The sequence below is a fragment of the Physeter macrocephalus genome, chromosome 10 (assembly GCF_002837175.3).
Source record: "Physeter macrocephalus isolate SW-GA chromosome 10, ASM283717v5, whole genome shotgun sequence".
NCBI classification, from domain to species: domain Eukaryota; kingdom Metazoa; phylum Chordata; class Mammalia; order Artiodactyla; family Physeteridae; genus Physeter; species Physeter macrocephalus.
The window spans coordinates 49,541,022-49,564,214 of NC_041223.1; the positions used below are offsets into that span (position 1 = coordinate 49,541,022).

General features: G+C 38.6%; 1 protein-coding gene across 1 annotated transcript in view; it reads left to right on the plus strand.

The window, feature by feature from the left end:
• Positions 1-23,193, plus strand: part of TRAF3IP2 (TRAF3 interacting protein 2) — a 100,681-nt gene that overhangs the window by 68,614 nt on the left and 8,874 nt on the right. The window lies entirely within an intron of this gene.

Below are 23,193 nucleotides of genomic sequence, written 5' to 3' on the forward strand. Positions count from 1 at the left end.
GGCTCCAAGCTTCTGTGATTCTATATTTTCACACTTGGCCCAGGCCAACTGAGGTCTAACTGTTCTAGTTTCTTATCTACTCTTCACAAAGTATTTACTCTCAGTTCTAATTAATTAGCATTTGCAAGCACATTATTTTTACATTTCTAAGCAAAGATACTCTTATTTTTTTTTTTGCAATATTTAAAAAGGCAGTTTAGTGTTGGGTTTTGTTTTTCACACATAGCATTGATATATTGATATTTACCTCTAGGTAGTGAAGCTGCTATACTTCTGTGAGAAAATGGGCAGTGGCACACGCACACATGCACACATATCCACATATGTAGTCTGGTGTGTGTGTACTGCCTTATTTTAGGTATGCTTTGTCTGTGTACTTATATGCTGTTCATGCTAGGATCCATCCTCTTTCACACCCAAAGAAATTTTACAAATTCTTCCTTTCCTTTCTTTCACTTTTGTTTTTTATTGTGGACACTGTGCTGCTGTTCCCTGAGTCTAAAGATGTGGGGGGAGAGAAGGGAGAGTGCGGTCAGTGAAAATTGAAGATATTACTGGCAATTCTTGCAGGTGCAATTTTGATTTTGTTAACCACAAATTATTTTCAGAGAGCAGTGGCAAAAGATGATTTATATTGTTTTTTAAGGCAGAATTCTCTGTTGCCAACATAGTAGAATAAGACTTATAATATGTTTTTACCTGATATCTATGCTTGGTGCATGTAATGTGTTATAAATCAGATCTATTAAATAATACTTTATTTTAAATTAGTATTTGGATAATATATTATGTGGGATCTAAAATATGTATGTTTCAAAACCACATAATAGCTTTTCAAAAGGAGAAAAAGAATGCAAGCTTATTTTCTAAGTGTTCAAAAATCAAACAACAGTAAAAGGACCTGTCAAAATGAGCTGGCTCTTCCCTAAAAGCCATGGAACATAAATTACTTTAACATACTCTGCAAAGGAACTTGTCCTGCACTAGCTCCCATAAGCTGCCTTAGAGAGAGGTTTATGCTCAACTACACATTAGGAGAAAAAAGAAGCGTTCCATAGCTGCTGGTTCGTAACAGCTTATTGTGCACTGAGAGGGATGCTGGGAGTGGCTCAGACAGTCCCTAAGCAGTCGTGCGAAGTTGTGGGTTAGGGCCTCTAGGAGAGCTGTTGACTGTGCACAGGATGAATAAATCATTTCTCTCAAGGTAATCTTTGGCGGGCTTCCCCTCAAAGAGTCGTAATCATCTGGCCTCTGCATGCAAATGTAAAAGTAGAGCATTCTGTTGTACTGAAATGGCAGCATGTGGAAAAGAGCACCACCAAAAATGACAAACAGAACTTGCAGGGGCAGCAGCAAGTGGCTCTATATTGGCTGATAGACTTTTTCTCCCTTCCAGCTGTTGCTCATAAGATTAAAATGTTTTCACTATTGATCTTTGTTTGTTTACTGTAAAGAATGGTAAAAGAGGGGGGTGGGGGACACCAGGCAAAATCCCCTAAAATCACTGCAGGGACAGAGCCAGGACCTGAGGAGGGCAGGTGATTTTAAAAAGAAAGAAAAGGACAAGTGGGAGCAGAGGATGGGACCAAGTCTGCAAAGCCAGAGAGCAGATGACGGAAGATTCTACAGCTGCTCACTGCAGCTGCTCTAATAGTCTCCTCTGCTTCAGAGTACAAACAAATGTGTTTAGAAATGAAAGGCAAGAGGCAATGGGAAAAATGTACCTTCCATTTCTAACCAACTGGAATATAATCTTCACAAAGCTCATCTTGTTCTCATGAGATGGTTATTTTTAGGATTCAAATATAGGCAAAATACTAACCAGCAAACCCTATGTGCTTCTTAGCTGGAAGCACAACTGGGTACACCCAAATTACTGAGAGCACATTGCAATTTCTAAGGACAAACTTGTAGTTGGAGCCTTGAACATTAGAAACGGTAGCAATTTAGTAATATGATAGTTTATGGCCTTGCCCAACTGTTTCTGAACTCATAAAATGCTTTGTCACATGTAACCTTAATTTTTATATGCTTTAGGCCACATACTGGCTTTAAGCCATTATTTCTTCTTTTAAACGCAATACGAATAAGGATAGTTGATCCCTCTACTCTGACATGATTTCCAAGAACTCTGGACCCTATTGAGCTCTGTGCTATCCTAAGGAGTGGCTCAGGTTGACTTGAAATCCTAGCCTGAGGAGATAAATACATGATTGCAGAGGGGGGGAGGGGCAGGCCAACTCTACCCACCCCTATATTTCCTTCAGGATCCATAAGCCTCCTAAATGGTAAGGTTTTTGCCTCCTTGATAGCAGAGAGCATTTATGATTAGAAAAAGATGTTCTTCAAAAATGTCAGCAACTGAGAGAAGTCACCAAAGAGGAAGAGAGTGAAGAGTAACTGCATAGTTACTGGGCTGTTTTACAGATTTAAAAAATATAACAGGCTCAAAAACTTTACCAACTTGTCTAACGTCACACAGGAGGGTCAGAAGTCAAAGGTCTGTGAGACTCTAAAACTTTTTACTACAAGACAGCATGGCGTGGTGGTGAGCGGGTGGGGTGTCTCAGAACTCCCTAGAGCTCTCCCTTCTGAAGGGTTACAAATGCAGACAGAGAATGTATTTCATTGATTCAAAAGAATTGAAGTCATTTCTGAGGCTATATGCCTTCGCGGGGCAGTGGCACCCTCCTCCCAACTCCAGCAGGGCCCTTAGAAACCACGTGAGTTTGCTCCAAGGCCTCCTGCCAGGCCTGAGTCTATGGAGGCCTACGGCTAACAGGTGCATGATCCCCCAGCTCAATTAGGCATGATACAAATCTGAAGGGCCAGCGGTCCACAGTGTATGTTGTAGTCTGAGCAGCCTTAAGGATAACAAACATGCCACTGAATGCAAAGCACTTAGTTCTTTTTAAGATTATTTTTATTGGAGTATAGTTGATTTACAATGTTGTTAGTTTCTGTGGTACAGCAAAGTGAATCAACTATACATCTACATATGTCCACTCCTTTTTAGATCCTTTTCCATATAGGTCATTATAGAGTATTGACTAGAGTTCCCTGTGCTGTACAGTAGGTTCTTACTAGTTATCCTTTTATATATAGTAGTGGCAAAGCACTTAGTTCTATTGAGACATGTTCTTACCAAAATGTTTAGAGAAGTGAGATGATTGCAATGAGCAATTCAACTAACAGAATTATTCTGACCTCCAGCTTGAGCCATATTCATCATCTGACCCCATTCTGTCTAATCCTAAAGTACCTCCCATGACACCCCCAAATCTGTCTGTTCCAGAGATGAGGTCTCTTTGCTGTTCCTGCATGGCTCCCTACTCCTGCCTTCGTGCCCCAGCTGCTACTGAATCATCTAACATGCCTTCACTTCCCCCCACCCAAGCAAATCCTACACCATCTTTCAAGGCCCATCTCAACACCCAACTTTTCTCCAGTGAGTGTGCCTTTAACTCCAGTCAGCTTGCCTTTAACTCCAGTCAGCAGTGGCCTTTAAAATCCTGAACAGCAGTAACAAGTATCTCCACTCTTCATTTTCATATTATGTTCAACTTAGAACCTGACTGTGAGTGCTCTGTAAACTCTCGTTATCACATCTTTGTAAATACCCACCGTCATCAAATTGTAAGCCTCTTGAAGGCAGAGGCTCTGTTGACAAACTAAAATGACTGGCAAAGAGTACCACAGCAGTGATTTTATTCCTAACCCCAAATCTATTCTTGTGTTCACTTTGGATTTAAACCAGATGTGGGCTGATGAACGCTGTCCTTTGAGACTCAACTAAATTGGCTCAAGTCCTGTTCCTTTGTGCAGTGGGAACCCTACATTCCTTCCTGTTTGGGGGATTCTGGAAGGGAGTGGAGGTAGTTTACAATTTCTCTTTCTAGTCACGTCTGGCTCCAAGTTCTTGCTTCTGTAGACCTGCAGACTTCAGTAGCTGGAAGGAGCGTATTGCTATCCCCGAGACCACCATCTCCAGACATGGAACTCAGCTCCTTTTCTTGTTTCAGTAAATGGGCTGAAGCAAGAATGATGCCCACTTAACGAGAAAAACCAGAAGTGAGGCATATGTGTCCTAGGTCTTCAAATATTAATGCTTCATTGTGGGTACTATTTGCCTTTGAAGATTTAGAAGAGAAATGCTTTGTATTAATTCTTCATTACATAGAGTAGAATGCTAGAAATTTACTTAGAATTTTTCTTTGCCATATTCTAAGTGACTCTGATTTATTACTTCAGCCATAACCAAGGAATAAACGAAAGCTGCTTCATTATTTTTCATGTAGGACAGCATAGTAATTGCTAATTAAACATATACAGACTTCTGAAGTTTAATCATAATTTTACTTCAAATAGATATTACTGTGTTTTCTGTTTCTTTGGCCCAAATGGGATGCTTCTTGTTGAGAGGGGCAGTATAATGTAGTGGATAATACAGACTCTAGCGTCAGACTGTGTGGATTCAAATCCTATCCTATTACTTACTAGCTATGTGACTTGATAAACTACTTAACCTCTCAGTAACAAATGGGGCTAAGAATAGTACCTAGCTCATATGGATTAAATAAATATGTGTAAAGTGTTTTGAACAGTGTTTGACACATAGAGAACACTCTGGGGGGTTTAGTTGTTTTCTTTATTTGGTATCACATGGTTTATGCTATATATGCATTGTTATGGGCTGAATTGTGTCCCTTCAAATTCATATATTGAAGCCCTAACCCCAAAGACCTCTGAATGTGACTGTCTCTATTAGAGGCAGGGCCTTTAAGGCAGTAATTAAGTTAAAATGGGGTCATTAATCCAAAATGACTAGTGTCCTCATAAGAAGAGGAGATTAGGACACAGACAAATAGAGGGATGATCCTGTGAGGACACAGAGAAGGCAGCCATCTGCAACCCAAGGAGGGAGGCCTGAGAAGAAACCAAAGCTACCACACCTTGACCTTTGACTTCTAGCCTCCAGAATTGTGAGAAAAATATCTGTTGTTTAAGCCACCCAGTCTGTGGTATTTTGTATGGCAGCCCTAAGTAATACATGTATCAAAATTACATTTGGTAAAAAAAAAAAAAAAAAAAAAAAAAAAATTAAATCTGGTGAGAAACCAATGGTTTGTCATTACATTTCTCGCAGCATTTAATTGGTAGGATATCTTTAAGTTTTGATTTTTTGTGAGTCTGAAATCACAGTGGTTAAGAGCGCTGAGCTCTAGTCTTGGTTCTGTCACTTTCTAGCCATGTACCTTTAGGCAAGCAAAGCCCAAAGACATATATAAGGACTGTTTAAGCCCCGCTACTTCACGGGTATGTCAAGACTAAATGAGATAATACGTAGCACAATGCCTGGCACACAATAAATATTAAGTTAATGAAATTCTGTCTATCTGCTGTCTATCTAAATGTCTTCTGATGGTGGTGCAGAGGCGAAAGGGGAAGGCATTTTCTCAGCGCCTGACATTTTCTGCTTTTTTAAAAAACCAGGTAAGAAAGCCGAGGTCCACGGAAATGAAGTGATTTCTCCAAGGTTTTAGAGAGTGTGGTGGAGCTGAGATTCACAGGCAGGTGGGTGTGACTCCAAGATATACTCTCTTTCCACTATACCACAATACCTTTCCCATTAATTTTCTTAGGTTCTAGTATGCTGTTCCCAGTAACTACCTAAATGCATATATATATATATATATATATATATATATATATATATATATATTTGATGCATGGGGCCAGAGCACTAGGAAATTAAATAGCATTTTCAAAGGGTCTTTTCATATATGAAAGAAAAGCAAAAAAAGAAAAAATAAAATAAAATCCAACCTTTAGGTAGAAGAAATTCTAGCTTTGGTAACTCTACTGTCCTGCAATGGAGACGTAAGTGATGTATATTTTCATGTTGTGGTGTCTTGATTTGAACCAACAGACTATGATTTCTAAAGGATTATAACTTGTGCTGCTTTTGGACCAACCCCAATGTCTAATTTTAGCACAAAACTTGGTCTGGCAATATTTAGTCCCAGTTAAATAAGTGTGTTCTCAATTGCTAATGGCTCTCTATTTCATTTTGTAACTTGTCCGTACACACCCCCAACCCGGGTCAGGAGTCACAGACCAGCTACCTATGGAGTTATTTTAAGATACCCAACAAGGCATTTTCCAACTAGTTTCTTTAACAAAACAATAAGGTAATCATTTCTTGAATCATTTGGTTTTTACTAACTTATTTCCCAGAAAATATTTAATTCCATCACATGAGCAGTTAACTCACATATTTATTTTTGTTAAAAATAGACTAGCTCTTAAAGATACCAACTTTTAAATGTCTCAGTGTGAATGGCCACGTACACATTTCCACCACTTCAGTTAAAAACAGAAGTCCAAAGCTGGGTGATGGGACTATTTTTCTAGGTAGAGCTAAGATGGTTACGTGAACTACTTTGCTCTAGAAAGTATTTTTGCTACTTCACTAGTTTTGTATTATGATAGAAGCTTGGTTTACATGATATTAGGTACTTGGGTTTGAAATGTGAAAACCCCTATGTTCAAAAACTCTTTAATCCAGTAGAAATAGTTTGAATGCTTACTGTAGATCACAGTGCAAGTCTGCAAGACAAATAACTGGATTGTTACTGTCAACAGAATGCAACAGCAAAAGGCTGAAAACTTTTAAAAAATCTTCACATCTAAAAGAATAAAGACAGCATAATTTGAGGCAAACAAGGAAGCAGAAAGGCTTATCCTGCTCCTTTTGCCCAATTTCAAGGTTAGTAACTATGTGGGAGGGCTCCATAGTTATGTCAAAGCGTCTGAAAATCCACATATTCTCTAAAAACAGTTTGAGGGTTGCATAAGAAAGAGGTTGGAAACCACTGCCCCAAGCCTTTCATCGACTTTCTTCCTTCTGCGTCTTCAGGAAGGGATGAATAAGAAAAGGAGAGTAGCTGTAAGTGGAAGTGGAGATGATGGTAAAGCAGTATTTGATGCCATTTTCATCAACCAAGTTGATGAAAGTTGTGGAATGGAGGACAGTTAGGATGCTATTTCTCCTTTGTTCTATGCTAACTCAAGTACTGAGTTACAATGCCCTCAAACAGAGAATTCAGCCACTGCATGGACAGAGACTATTCACCTGAATTTCTGTAATTTGAAGTCCCTCAAAATGACTGGAAGGGCTTGGAGGGTTTCTAAACAAAGCAGGCTATTAAACTGAATTAGTTCCTAAACTAAGTCAATATCAAATTGAAAAAGAATCGGTAGAATTTCCACTTAGGTGGCACAGTGAATTCATGCTTCAATTCACCCTGTATGCTCTAAGCACATGGTAAGGCAGATAAAGTAGAAAAAGAGAAAACCAAAAGGTCATTGATGGGCTCAAAAAAACAATATAAACATCTTTGTGCACTAGAAACACAACAGAAATGCAAAGCAGTGAGCTGGACTAAAGCTTCAGCCTATCAGAGCCTGGGTCTTGAAACAGCTAGTGGCAACTGGAAATTTAGCTCTGGTGGAATACCAAGGCTAAAATGCTCTAGTCAGAGGGAGACCAAAGCCAGCATTGTTCTGAAAGCCAGGAACTGGTGCAGACCTACCATCCTGGTTTCCCTAGGACACTCTCTGCTTTACCAGTGAAACTCCTGAGTTTCCGGAAATCCCTTAGTTCCGGGTAACCAGTTATGATTGGTCACCTGACTTTTCCCAGCCTCACAAAAGGAGGCTGGACAAAACTATTGCCAATATACTTCCTGGAGCTGTGGGTTTATCAGAAGCAGTGGACCCAGGAAAGGAAAAGGACAAAAAACATCATTACAGCAAGTGAACTGAGATACCAGCTGGCTCAGTTACTAGATTAGACATATTCCTAATATCGATAAGGAGCAGGAGTCCTCTAAAGCCATTTTATTTTTTATTTTTTTATTTTTTTTGCAGTATGCGGGCCTCTCACTGTTGTGGCCTCTCCCGTTGCGGAGCACAGGCTCCGGATATGCAGGCTCCGCGGCTTGTGGGATCCTTCCGGACAGGGGCATGAACCCGTGTCTCCTGCATTGGCAGGCGGACTCCCAACCACTGCGCCACCAGGGAAGCCCATCTAAAGCCATTATAAGATCTTGTTTCTGGACTGGAGCCTGGAATGGGGATAAGGGCAGATGAAAATATTCATTAAATTGGAGATGGGGTAAGAAAGAATAACAGAAGTAACTCCCACTCAGTGATTGTGCAAATCAAAATTCCAAAACACAAAGAAGTTAATGCTAAAAAGACAGTTGTTCAATGATAGAGTAAGCAGTACCAGACTAGATCTCCTGCTATAAAAAGTTACAAAAATAAAACAATATATAAAACAACCATTTTCAGAAGTTGAACAATGGGCTGTATGGGACTTTGTTTCCTGGGAAAAGAAAACAAATGAGTTGAGTTCCACAAATGCCCCAGCTTTCTGCCTGGAGGCTCTCTGTGAATTCACAAAGAAGGAAAACTTAAGCAGAGGATGGTGGTTTTGCTGAGTTTAAGAGATTGGAGCTCAGGAAGTAACTGCAGTTTGAGGAACAGAGTAGCAGAGAGGAGAAAGATGTGCAGAGACAGAGTTCCAGAAATCTGCGTAAGGATCATCTTGAGTGTTTGTTTGAATATTAAGATGCAATGCATAAGATAGGACCCCATAAGGCCAGGCAAAACTACTGGGAGAAGAACAACTCTCAGAGAAAGAACTACTGGGGATCTGAGACTTAAGCAACACTTTAACAGAGATGGGAAGCATTTGAGTTCCAACTGGTAGAGAGACCTCTTGAACATGTGGGTGCTAAGAGACAATCTTCCATGGCATTTTTCCATGTCTTGTGACAATTTTGTCCCAGATTACCTTTCCAAGGATATTTGTATATCCAATAGCCTTTCGAAGCTATAGTGTCACCCTCCAGGACAAAGGGCAAATTTGTTTCCTGACCAGGGTAATAAAGAGAATGGCTCCTTCCAGGGCAAAGTTTGGACAGGTTTGCTAGCAGCTATCTTATAAAATGAGAGGTTTCCTAAGCTCAGGGTTCCTCAGCTGTGATACAGATCCACTGTGTGTGTAACATCCACTTGGATCCACTCTGCAATGCCCCCATGATGTACAGGGACCAAGGGAAACCAAGGAGAACATGAAGCTCAGGATACCTGTTGTGCTGTAATAAAGTCCTTTGTCTCTGACCTAGGAGTCTCCTGTTTTCTGCCATCATCTACTACACATGGCTACTGTTGTAGGCTTGCAAGTAGGGTAAAATCTCAGACACTGAATAGTCCCTGACTGACAGCATTTAATAGAGACTTCAGAAAGGCCATACTATAAACGTACAGCTAAAATAGCCCTAAACAGTTCTTTAAAACAGGCGTTGGCAAATCCAGCCTACAGAACAAATCCAACTGGTTTTGAATGCCTTTTGAGAAAAGAATGTTTTTTATGATTTAAAGTGTTGTTTAAAAAAAAAAAAGAAGATGCAAAAGAGACTATATATAGCCTGTAGAGCCTAAAATACTTACTACCTGGCCCTTTAAAGAAAAATTTTGACTCCTTCTGCTTTAAAACCATCTTAACAAAGCTTTAAAACAAGACTTGAAAGGACCAAGCTGATCTGGAAGTAAATTAACTGCCTGCTGGAACAAAATACTCTCAAAAGGAAGACAGGAAAGTCTAGAAGCTCAATAGTATGGTGAGTACAATGTCCAGCAGCAAAGAAAATTAGTAGATGCATAAAGAAGCAAGGAAATGTAACTCATAACTAGGATAAACTCAGTCTATTACAATTAATAGAAAAGGACTTTAAAATATCTCTTATAAATATGTTCAAGGATGTAATAGAAAACATGAAATAATTTGGAAACAAGTAGAGACATTAAGAAGTTTTAAAAATCATATATAACTTCTAGAGCTGAAAATACATTATTTGAAATAAAAAATTTAAAATTTCTTTGGAAGGGCATTACAACAGCAGATTATACACTGTGGAAGATCAGTGAACCTGAAAAATGGACAATGGGAATTATACAACCTAAAGCACTGGGGAGAAATAAAAGAAGGACAGAGCCCTAGTGAAGTGTGGAACAACATCAAGGAGTGTAATTCAGAAGTAGAAGAAAGAGTGTGGCAAGAAAAAAAATATTTGAAGAAATAATGATTGAAATGTTCCCACAGTAGATGAGAACCATTAATTCATAGATTGAAGGAATTCAATAAACCCCGAGAGGGATAAACACAAGATCATCACACCAAGAAACATCATAATTAAGTTTCCATAAACCAATGATAAAGAGAAAATCTTAAAAGCATCCAGAGGAAAAAAAGATATATTACATAAAGGGGAACAGAAATAAGAATGATTACTGATTTTTCATCAGAAACAAAGCAAGCCAGAAGACAAGTGTTGAAAGCAAACAAACATGCAAATAAATAAACATCATCAACTTAGAATTCTTTATACAGAAGATGTAACCTTGAAAATGAAAACAAAAGACCCTTTCTGGACGTGTTAGCAAGTGGGAAAGTCTACTTGCTGGGTTATAGTCTACTTCTGAGTGGACTTGACTGCTCTGTGGGACCCAAGTGAACCTGTAGGTTTGTTTCTGTTTTTGTTTTTTTTAAGCTGTGCCACACAGCTTGTGGGATCTTAGTTCCTCAACCAGGGATTGAACCCTGGCCCTTGGCAGTGAGAGTGATGAGTCCTAACCACTGGACCGCCAGGGAATTCCAGAACCTGTAGGTTTGACTCCAGAGGGCGGTTGAATATAAATGTTGCCAGCACTTCATGGCTGCTCTTTACTGGTACTGGCCACTTGCCAGATTCTGCTCCCTCAGGTCACAGTCTCCCAAAAAGGAGAGTCATCTGGGACCTACCAGGCTGCACTGAATTGATCTGGTTTTGCCTTACACACACACACACACACACACACACGCATAATGACTGATTGCTTAGAATGAGTTCCTCTAGGATTACCATTCTGGTTGTGCCTTACACACACACACACACACACACACACACAATGATTGATTGCTTAGAATGAGTTCCTCTAGGATTACCATTTTTTCTCTAAATTAGTTTTTTCTTTAAATTTAACCTTCAGTTTTGAGTCACTTAGTTGGCTGCTGCATCAAGTGATTCTTTGGTTTTATAGGTTGTCTCCCAGTGATGCCTGATGGGATCAGCACAGCCCCAGGTGCTAGTTGCTAATGCCTATAAAATAGCACCACCAGCCCCGCCCCCCAAAAAGGAGAATCACTTAAGAGTTCTTTGGACTTCATCTTCAAAAGTAGCCAAAGAATTCAAGTGACAGGCTATCCCAGGCTATTTCACTATTTGCAGTTAGTGATAAGAACATTCAGAATACTACACACACAGTTTAGGTGATCTTGGTATAGTGGTGGGACAGCAGTGATTATAAAATGAAAGTAATTAACATGTACATGCTCTGTTGGGGGAGACTAAAGGAAAAGAGGTGTTCAGCCTAGAAAAACATTTCTCAGTGGATTTCCTATGAAGTCAATGTGTCTTGGGTTTAACTTTGAAACAAATTAAAGAATTTAAAAACTGAAAAAAAAAAGACCCTTTCTGACAAACAAAAGTGAGAGAATTTGTCACCAACAGACCTGGACTATAAAAAATGGTAAAGAAAATTCTTCAGGCTGAAGAAAATAATACCAGATGGAAAATTGAATACACACAAAGGAATGAACATTGGAAATGGTATACATATGGAAAAATATAAAATAAATTTTAGGGAATTCCCTGGTGGTCCAGTGGTTAGGACTCTGTGCTTTCACTGCTGGGGCCTGGGTTCAATTCCTGGTCAGGGAACTAAGAGCCCACAAGGTGTGTGGTGCAGCCAAAAAATAAAATAAATTTTAAAAAGATTATTAACTATTTAAAACAAAAATAATCACAATGTACTGTGGGTGTATAAAACATATGCAGAAGTAAAATGACAACAAAAACACAGAGGATTGGAAGGGAGAAATGGAAGTATACTATTGTAAGGTGAATAGTATTAATATAATATTATTTGAAGGTAGACTGTGGTAAGTTAAAGATATGTGTTTTACCTTAAAGTAACCTTTAAAAAGCTAAAACAGAGGCATAACTAATAAACAATAGAGACGATAGAATGATTTAAAAATACTCAAATATCCCAAAAGAAGGTAGGAAAAGAAGAAAAAAAGAACTTAAAACAGATGGGATAAATAGAAAACAAAGAGCAAGAGAGCAGACTTAAATCAACCATATCAATAATTATAGTAGCTGTAAATGGACTAAGCACATCAATTAAAAGGCAGAGAAATCTCACTGGAAAATAAAGCAAGACCTAACTGTATACTGTCTATGAGAAATACATTTTAAACATATAGATTAAAAGTAAAAGGACTGAAAAATATAGACAATATAAACACTAATTATAAGAAAACTGAAATGGCTATATTAATATTAAAGTATACTTTAGGTCAAAGAATATTACCAAAAATAAAGAGGGATGTTTCATAATAATAAAAGAGTCAGTCATCAGAAAGCTATATAACAATTCTAAATATGCATTCACTTAATAATAGAGCTTCAAAATACAAGAAGTAAAAACTAATAAAACCTAAGGGAGATATAGACAAATTCACACTAACAGAGATTTCTACTCCTGTTTGACTGACAAAATAATTGATAGAACAAATAGACAGAAAATCTGCAAAGATAAACATGACTTTTATAACACAATCAACCAACTTAGTCTAATTAACATATATAGAACGCCCTATCTGAAAACTTCAGGATACACATTTCTTTTCAAGTGCACACAGAACATTCACCCAGCATACGGCCCAGCAAAGAAAGATTATTTGCTGGGCTGTAGAGCAAGTCTCAAAAAAATTAAAATGAAATTATAAAAATACGGTTTCTGACCATAAAATAGAATTAAATTAGAAGTCAATATAAATATGTGCAAAATCCCCAAATATCTAGAAGTTAACATATTTTTAAATAGCCCATAGGTCAAAGAAGAAATTACAAGGGAAATTACAAGAAAGTATTTTGAACTGAATAATAATGAAAATACAACATATCAAAATTTGTACAATGCACATAAAGCAGTGCTTATAAATTTATAGCAGATCATCTTTGATTAGAGACCATAAAAAAATAAGTATAAATACTTGAATGTCTGAATTGAATTAAAAAAAATTTTAATAGCAAGCTATTGAAAGATATGAGAGTTCAAAAGGAATTGATACATACCTTTTTTTTCCCACAGTATATTTCTCTTAAAGTATATGAGTCCCACAATACCTTTAAATGAAAAGAAATGCCTATAGAGACCCAACTGAAGCTAAAAGTATATTTAAATTATGTCTGTAAAATAGAATTGGTAAAATAGATTTTAAAATTTTAGTCAGCATGACTAATACTCCCACGTCATTTTCCAGTTACGTTCTCATAAAGACAGAGTCATACTTTCAACAAATATTTATTGAGCATTTACTATGTTTCAGGAATATACCAGGAATATGGGAGGGAAGTAAAAAGGAAAAAAAGTCTCATCCACTCATGGATTTTGCTTGGGATGGGGGCAGACAGACTATAAACAATTAACAAGTGAAAATACATAGTATTTCACCACATGGAATAAGTGAAAAATAGAGCAAGGAAGGTGGGGTGGGGGAGGGGCAGTTGTAATTTTAAAGAGTGGACAGGAAAGGCCTTATTGAGAAGGTGATGTTTGAGGAAAGATCAAAAAAAAGTAAGGGAACGAACCATGTAACAATCTGGTACAAGTGGTATGAGTGTGCCTGTTGTTGGAGGGAAGATGAAGAGGTCCCTGCGGCTCGTGCAGGAAGAGCCCAGGGAGAAAAGGAGAAGGTTGAGTTAGAGGGTAAGGGGAGGCCGAGGGCAGGGAAGACCAAATAGGGCCTTGAAAGCCTTGGTAGGGACTTTAGCTTTTACCCTCAGTGAGATGTGAAGCCTCTGGAGGGTTTTGCGCAAAGGAGCAGCAAGATTTTGGATTTTCACAGAAGCATTCTGGCTGTTGAGGTGAGTACAGATTGAAGGGGAGCAAGGGCTGAAAGAAGGAGACCACTTAGGAGGCTACTGCAAGAATCCAGGAAGAGCGCTGAGAGCTGCTTCCACCAAAGTGGTAGCAGTTTATGCGAATGCGAATGAGCCAGTAGAGAAGGTGGGAATGATGATGCAGGAGAGAGGGGAAGGTTGCTGATTCACTGTCTTTGGGTAGGGGGTAAGGGATAGGATCTAGTGCACAAGCCGCAGAGATACAGAGCTTGGTATGTTTCATTCCAAGGAAGGAAGGCAGAGAATATGCACAGACTGGCAGGTGACTGTGCTGGTTGCCAGGGGATCTGTGGATATTCTTCTCTGATTACTCCTATTTCTCAGTGAAATAGGACACAAGGGCTGAAAAGGAAAGAGGGAAGGAGGTATTGGTGGCTTGAGGAGGAGAAGGTATGAAACAGTGGATTAGGAGAGAAAGAGAATGAATAGTTTGGATTTGCCGTGGTTGGTCTTCACAACCCAAGATACATTTGAAACAGTTCTCTAAACATTTTGCTCCTGAATCTATGTACATGAAGAAAGCATAATTTTGAAGCCAAGTAATTACCAATGTCTATCTATCTTTATTATCCATATTCTATTCTGGAGAGAGAAAGAAAATTCTGCCTGCTAGTAAGGGTAGATGTGCCTAGGAAATGTATAGCTCAGTGTGAATGAAATGTTGGCAGATTTGTAGCTTTCTTATGTTTTTGCAGAAACTAGATTGAGGTTCTCTGTTTTGAATTCTTTCTTTATTACAAGACTATCTTCAAAAGAGATTCAGCACATTATAAATTTAAATGTAGTTATTATTATGTGTATTTCCCATTTACCTGTACTCTAAAATTATAGCTGAAGTAAAAACTTAAGGGAAGAAATTAATGTGATAGAGGGAAAAAAATACTTATTTAAGAGGCTGGAATGTTAGAATTTTCCAAAAAGACCATGAATTTTCTAATGACCAACTGACATGGAAAGCTTAGAAAAGATAAGTGAGTTTTCATAGCCTGCAGATACCAGCTAATAAAATCATCTGAAATAAATAAGGGTGCAAGTTGTGTCATAAACATGCCAAAATTATAAATTTATAAAACCTCTGATGAGGTGGCAAGGAGACTAATTATAATTTTATATTTCTTCTATTGATGCAACTCAGGAAAATAGCAAAGCAAGCTTGGTATTATACAAGACATGAGCAGTGTGTTGGTTCTCCTAAAACATCTTCTCCTAAAACTCTGTATTTGAGAAAAAAAGAATTCATACCTAAATTACCACATTATTGGACTACACTTACATGTATATATTTTTCCAGAATCTAAACCTTTTGTAAATGTCTCATCATCCCAAATGCCCCTAATTCGGGATCTCTACGTGTCGATATTCCAAGATGAGTACCTCCTGCACCCCCAGCATGTTGATCCAGAGAACAGGTGTCTTCACAACAGATACATTTTTAAATGATGTCGTAATGGGTTTTCCCTTTGTATGTGGGGGGATGGCAGATTTTTAAGAAGATTAGGCCACTTCCTGTAATAATTGCTGCTCATGTTTGGGAATAAGATTTTTAAAAAATCATTAGGAATATTTAAAGCCAACTGAAGACTCAATACACTCTACCTTTTGGTGTGAATGAGGCAAAATTAACCAAATTAACTTGCTGGTTCTTAAGCAAACATTCTGGGTTCTAAATATGCTGTTCCAATTACTCTTTTGTTTTTTAAATTTTTGGCTGCGTTGGGTCTTAGTTGCTGCTCTCCGGCTTTCTCTAGTTGCTGCGAGCAGGGGCTACTCTTCATTGCGGTGCGCAGGCTTCTCATTGCGGTGGCTTCTCTTGCTGCGGAGCTCGGGCTCTAGGCGCGCAGGCTTCAGCAATTGTGGCATGCGGGCTGAGTAGTTGTGGCTCACAGGCTCTAGAGCGCAGGCTCGGTAGTTGTGGCGCACAGGCTTAGCTGCTCCCTGGCATGTGTGATCTTCCTGGACCAGGGCTCGAACCTGTGTCCCCTGCATTGGCAGGTGGATTCTTAACCACTTCGCCAACAGGGAAGTCCCTCCAATTACTCTCAGAGACAGGGGAATGTAGTTACAATTCCTAGGCAGAACTATTTATTCTGCTTAGTTCAAGTTTTGGTTTTAAATGGCTTTAGGCAGTTTTTCACTCTTGGGCAAGGGCTGTCCAGCCATTCTCAGGTAGGTTTGACTTTTTCCAGATGGGCAGTTTTAAAAATATTGGTTGAGGGCTTCCCTGGTGGCACAGTGGTTGAGAGTCCGCCTGCCGATGCAGGGGACATGGGTTCGTGCCCCGGTCCGGGAGGATCCCACGTGCCGCGGAGCCCTCGTGCTGCGGAGCGGCTGGGCCCGTGAGCCATGGCCGCTGGGCCTGTGCGTCTGGAGCCTGTGCTCCGCAACGGGAGAAGCCACAACAGTGAGAGGCCCGCGTACAGCACACACACACACAAAAAAATAATAATATATTGGTTGAAAATGAGTAATACAAATGTTCAGATTAGATCCAACCCATGATCACGAGGGCCTTTGGGTCTGTGGATGTACTGAGGGAAGCTTGTCCTCTGAAGCTGCTTCCCTATAGGTTAAGAATGCATACCAAAGCAACCTGATTTAAAGAAGCACTACATTATTAATGCTTGAAATATGGGGGGGAGGGACCCAGATTTTAACGTAAAAAAATTGTAAAGGGCTATTCATATTTTCAGCCCATGTTACCACTTGAAGTAACAAGAATTTTTATAGTTCACTGAAATGCTTTATTATTTATCCTAAATTTGTCTTTTCATTCCTTCACAGAAAGGAAATGTAACAAATAAGAAAAACTTTCAGTCATAATGCCCCTGATATAAAATATTCCTCATAAATAAATTTTAAAAAATAATTGCTGAACTGAGCATCTTGTTTTATTCATAGCTTTTAATCATCTCAGCAATTCTTGCCCCTCATTTGCACATATAATTGAAGGTTGGCTGTGCTACACTCCAAATTTCATTCTGCTTCCATCAACCATGTTCAAACTTCCAAAGTTTCTCAGGTTTAAATTTCCTTTCTTTCTGATAATAGTGCATCTATTTTGTGTGAAAGAGGAGAGAGCATGCCTTATGTTGATTATTTAAATACACGTCTAATCCTAAAGCCTTATGTGCATCATTGATATCAAACAGAAGCTATAAAACCTGGGGAAACTTGGAGCCAGCCTGAGTAAGCCCTTTGTTTGGAGCTTGTTTGATCTTCCTCAGGAAAATGGAGTCTGTGTTGGCCTCTGCCTCTGTGTCTGAGAGCACTCTGTCCACATGCCTAATGGGGTGCCATTACCACTACCATCATTCTCAGCTTCTCCAGGGTAGGCGCTCACCTTACTTACTTGCCCATCCTGTAAGTACTTATTCAGTACTTACAGATATTAAATACTGAATACATCTTTGTCAAATTGATAAATAATTCCATAAGACAAGGTGTTGGAACTTGATGACCTTAAAGTTTCTTTTCTGATCTAAAATTCTATGATTTCTATTTGTCTCGACCTCTACCTATAGATTTTAAGAAATCCTAAGATGTTTACTTAATGAAAAATGTACAAAAGTTGCCAATTTGGTCATTAATGAGGTGTTAATCCTTTTCCTGCATTATTTTAGTTATTTAAGACCCAGAGTGAAGTAAAATCCTGTTAATAGTTATTCTAGATCAGTGCTGTCCAATAAAAATAAAATACAAGCCAAAAAATACAAACCACAAATGTTATTTAATATATTCTGGTAGCCATATTAAAACAATGAAAAGAAACAGGCTTAAATTAATTTTAATATATTATTTAACGCCATATGTCCAAAAATATTGTTTCAACATGTAATTAATATAATTAAGATGTTTAACATTTTTGGTGTGTGTGTTAAGTCTTCAAAATCCAGTGTGTATTTTACACTTGTACACCTCAATTTGGACTAGTCACATTTCAAGTGCATATGTGGCTAGTTAGTGGCTGTTCTTTTGACAACACAGTGTTACAGCCTATTGTTCAAGTGCTCTATGGACCAGGAGCTTGTTAGAAATTCAAATCCTTGGAATCAGAATCTGCATCTTAACAAGTACTCCAGGTTATTTGCATGGACATTAAATTTGAGGAGGGAGTATACAAATTCTTTTTCCAGTGAAACTTTGTTTTGGATATTTTTATAACTTTCTTTTTTCTTTTTTTGTTTTGGGCCACACCGTGTGGCATGAGGGATCTAGTTCCCCGAGCAGGAACCCATGCCCCTTGCAATGGAAGTGTGGTGTCTTCACTACTGGACTGCCAGGGAAGACCCCCACGTTTCTAATTTGTATAAATTTTTCATGTGTCATGCTTCCTGGGTTTCCCACTCCCCATTTTTAAAATAACTTGTTTTTTATTCTAGTTATAAAAGCATAACCTGTTTATATAGAAAAATTAGAAATTAATTTTTCTATAAAATAAAATTTTTCTATTAAAAAAATCACTTGTCATCCTACCAACCAGAGATAACTACTATTGACATTTTGCTTGTTTATCCTGCCAGTCTATAAAATGTTTTTTCTTAATTATATAATACACAAATAAATTCTTATAATTAAAACAATAACATGTAAAATGAGGTGCCCTCAACTACTTCCTCAAATGCAGTCCCCGCCTGATCCATTCACCAGGTGAAGGACATTTGGGTTGTTTCCAGTTTTGGGTGATTATAAAGTTGCTATAAACATTGGCTTTCAGGTTTTGGGGTAAATATGTGGGAATGAGATTGCTATTAGGAAACTTTTTTAAAGGCTGCATTGTACTTCAGAATTTGAAGGTATATGAATATATATTCACTTATTCATTCAATTAATGCATATTGAATACTTATGCTGTATTAGGCAATGAGAATATAGCGAACGTAGTGTTGGTCAGCACTGGTCCCAATCCTCATAGAATTTGTTTTTAATCAAATCCCTATTAATAGACATTTAAGTTATTTCCAATTCCCCTATCATAAACAATGAGTTTTAAAATTTCAATTCAGTCATCTGCTGTCTACCCAAAATTTTCCTTGGAGTTTTCAAGGGAAAAAATGACCAACTAGGCAGTTAGTCTTGGTTGAGAGAGTCACCCGACTCTAACCACAGCACTGGTTAGGGGTGGGTGGGAGGTGGGAGGGTAGAATCTAACCTCAGGTAGCTGTTGCAGGTTAAGTCTAGATTAATGTGGAGAACCTGGGATCATCCTTCATCTTCCTAGGCCAGTGGTTTTCAAACCTTAGTGAATACCAGGATCACCTGGAGAGCTTGTTAAAACACAGATTCCTGGACCCCACTTTTGATTCAGTAAGTCTGAGATGAGCTCATTAATTTGCATTTTTAACAAGTTCCCAGGAACATATTTTGAGACTGCCCTAGGCTATTTCTGGGAGTTTCTGAGCCCCGTATCTTAAATTTGGACTCTCCATCAGTGGTTAGGAATTCAGAGATCTAGAAGTAGCTATCTTTGAAGTTACTGGAGAAGTTATTAATGCAGATGAAACGTCTGTGGGCCTAGAGGCTCCTTTGTAGGATCACCTGACAACTCCAGTTCCTTGAATTTTATTTCTTTTCTTCTTGACTACTATATCTTCACGCAGATTTTCCTGAGTTACACTGGTTGGCAGGGGAGCCTGTCCTCTGGCACTCTCAGCACCATCAGTAGGCAGGGAGGGACTCCAGTTGAAGGGTTCTTCCGGAGCAGTGCCTTAATATCAAGCTCCAGAGTTTCCTCATCTGGGTTAGAGATGACTGGGTTTCTAGCTGCAGGAGCCTAGTCATAATGGCAAGGCATTTACCTGAGACTTCAGAAGGGCTGAGACGAGACATGCTTACCCTGGATTTGGGGGGATCTTGAGGATATGAGCTAGCTCTGGGAGCTGCAGGGCCCAGGTCCCCCAGGCAGAGGAACCACAGTTCTAAGAGTTGCTGGTAAGTGTAAAGCTGACTCAGAGAAGGCTTTTTGGTTTTCTTCCCTTAGCTGGTTTGGTGGGCAAGTTCAAATGAGGGATATGTGGGTTCATTCCCCTCATAGTGGTTTGAACCCAGTTTGAATCCAGCCACTCACTAACTCCATTGCTAACTAGTTCTTGGAAATTCTCCTCATCTGTAAAATGAGGACAGCACCCCCATCCCTCAGAGTTACTATGAGGACTAATACAGTAACATATGTAAAGCACCTTGTTAGCTCAGTAGTCAACACACAGCAGGACCCTCTTTATCTTCTGGAAGCGTGGGTTGGAGTGAAGCTGTGGCACAGCATGCTGTGGGATCTTCAGCGGACTCATCACAAAGGATGTTTGATTTTCTTTGTATATAAGGGTACTGGCATTACTACCTCTGGAAAATGAGGCTAGCTAGCTTTGGGGGCCTGCTGTCAAGTCACTCACAAGCATACACATCCTCTAGAGAGGAGGTAAGACTGGAGCCTATAATGGCTGCCAGGATAAGAGCCTGGAAGAGTAGGAATGTAAGGTCAGTTTGGAAGAATGAGAGTATAGGTTGGCATGACAAAACCGTGCTTTCATTTGTCATTCCCAGATACTCTAAAAGGTTAATACTACTTGTAAGTTCACTATATACATCATTCCAACAACCTGACTTATTTGCAGTTTAGTACCTATGTTTATATTCCAATTTTATGTTTTACTAGTCAGGAATCTTTTCCTGTTGTCTTAGGCATATCTCAGCCAGTGAAAATAATTTCCCCCCATGTCAGAAACTTACTCAAAGAATAAAATAACCAGAAGCCTGCTTTTAAAAAAGTCTGTAAAATGAAAACTTTGGATACAACAGAGTATTTGTGAAGGTTTTTTTTTTTTTTAATAAAAAGTCCTTTAAAAAAAAAGGGGGGGGGGCTTGCCTGGTGGCGCAGTGGTTGAGAGTCCGCCTGCCGATGCTGGGGATGCGGGTTCGTGCCCCGGTCCGGGAAGATCCCACATGCCGCGGAGCGGCTGGGCCCGTGAGCCATGGCCGCTGAGCCTGCGCGTCCGGAGCCTGTGCTCCGCAACGGGAGAGGCCACAACAGTGAGAGGCCCGCGTACCGCAAAAAAAAAAAAAAAGGATAAAAACAAACTCCACTGGCAGAGGAAACAGTAAATCATTTCAGAATGAAATGTACAGAGTGCACTCCCATCCCCACACTCCTACTGTCCTGAGTTCCTGCTACTTTTGTTGAAGACGCATCATGGATGTGTATCTTCATTACAGTCTTCTGACTCTGCTCCCGTATCTCCCATACTTAGTGGAAAGGAAGATGGGTGGTGCTGTTCCCTAGGACTTCAAATGCTTCAAAGGAAGCATTTTCTCACTGAAATGATGTTAAAAATGGTGTTTGGGTTCCCTTAACTGTGAATTAGATAAATTACTGAGAGCTAGCCTGAAAAGCTAATAGCCATTTCAAGATTGTTTCTATGAGAAACACATTTGTAGGTCCAAAAATTGGCTAACGACCAACAAACATTTGAAATGCAATCTGTTATAGATTGGGAAATGACTGAATATTTTTTAAAAATTGATTTATACAACTTCTTTCAAGTGTGCAGTAATCCACAAGTATTTCTTGAGTCCCTGAACATGTTGCATTAACAAATGTAGTGTAGTACCTGTACTAACATATCACTTAAAGTTCAGACATAACTTGGGGGTTTGTCATACTATTTGCTCTACTTTTGTGTATGTTTGACATTTTCGTAATAAAAATAACATTTATTTGAAATTCTTTCAAATAAAAATACTGCATTTAATTAAAAAAAAACCCTTTCAAACATAAACTTCAAAAATCCTCAGGGGATCAACCTAGGGCAAAATTGGGAGGCAATATAAGAACACCTAATAAGAAGTAAAAACTTGAATTTTGAATTGCATCCATAATATAGACAGCAAATCAGCTATCAAAATGTTGAAAACATTTGAAATAATGAACCTATATTAAAGCCTCCAAAATCTCCTATCAATGTTGTTTATAATTAATCTTTCAAATGCCTAAGTAAAAAAAAAACATTGCAATTGATGTAAAAAAGGAAAATGAAATTCATCTTTCAGTATATTTATCTCTTTAAGATGTAGCTTGATAAAAGTCTACTTGACTTCCTAAAATATAATTTTATTAAATTCAGAGTTAAAACATTTACTCTTTAGATATCTACAGCCAATTAATAAATTTTCTATAACATCTTTCATCTTTTATAAACAAAATATTTTAAAAACCTACAATGTCATGATGTAAAAGAGCAATAATTATAATAGACAAAATAATAAATGAAATATGATATGCCTTCTGCTATGTACCTATGAGTTATACCAAATAATCATTACAACAGATGTCCTTAGAGAACAAAGGAGAGTGAGAAAGTATAAAGGTAGAGGAAGGCATGGAAGATATTTTCTGTTATCATCTACTGTGTGGTCTTTCACTGCACTATTTTTTAAACAAAAAAAGGTTTCCGCCAGGGCAAGCCCCGCTTCAAATGTCCCCTTACCCTCCTGATTAGAGAATAATGTGTTTGTGTAGTATATGATTTCATCAGACAAGGCTGTGAACACATGTGATTTATTCAATCATCCTATTCTGCTTCCTTTTAAAGATAAAGAATGCATTTAAGTCGATTGTGTATGAGACTGTGGTCATTCCTTAGAAGGCTCCATTCAAACAGAGAGTAACATTACCTTATTTTAAAACATTAAGAGTGTAGCCATTTCTTTGGTCTTCATTTTCTTTCCAGGCAATATCAATTAATACTTTCATTTATTTTAAAAGAGAAAAATATAAATAAAACACAAGTAATTACTTTGAAATTGTTTTAATTTTCTTTGTATAAGCAAAACAGCCACGTAAAACATTCCCTTTTCAAAAATCTTTATATACAAACAACAGTGTAGGATGGAAGAAACAACTAAAAACAACACAGCCATCCACACAACAGCTCCTAACAGTAGGCCCCCGTCAGGGTGCAGGTCTCATGAAAACAAGCTGCTCACATTCCCAGAACCACAATCCCCAGGGAGGAATCTTGTCCTCTTTAACTTGCTGGGTGGTAGAGCCCAGAGGAATTACTCAAACTATGAAAATCCCAAAGCATGGTCACCTAGGGGGAAATGAGGAGACAGGTATGAC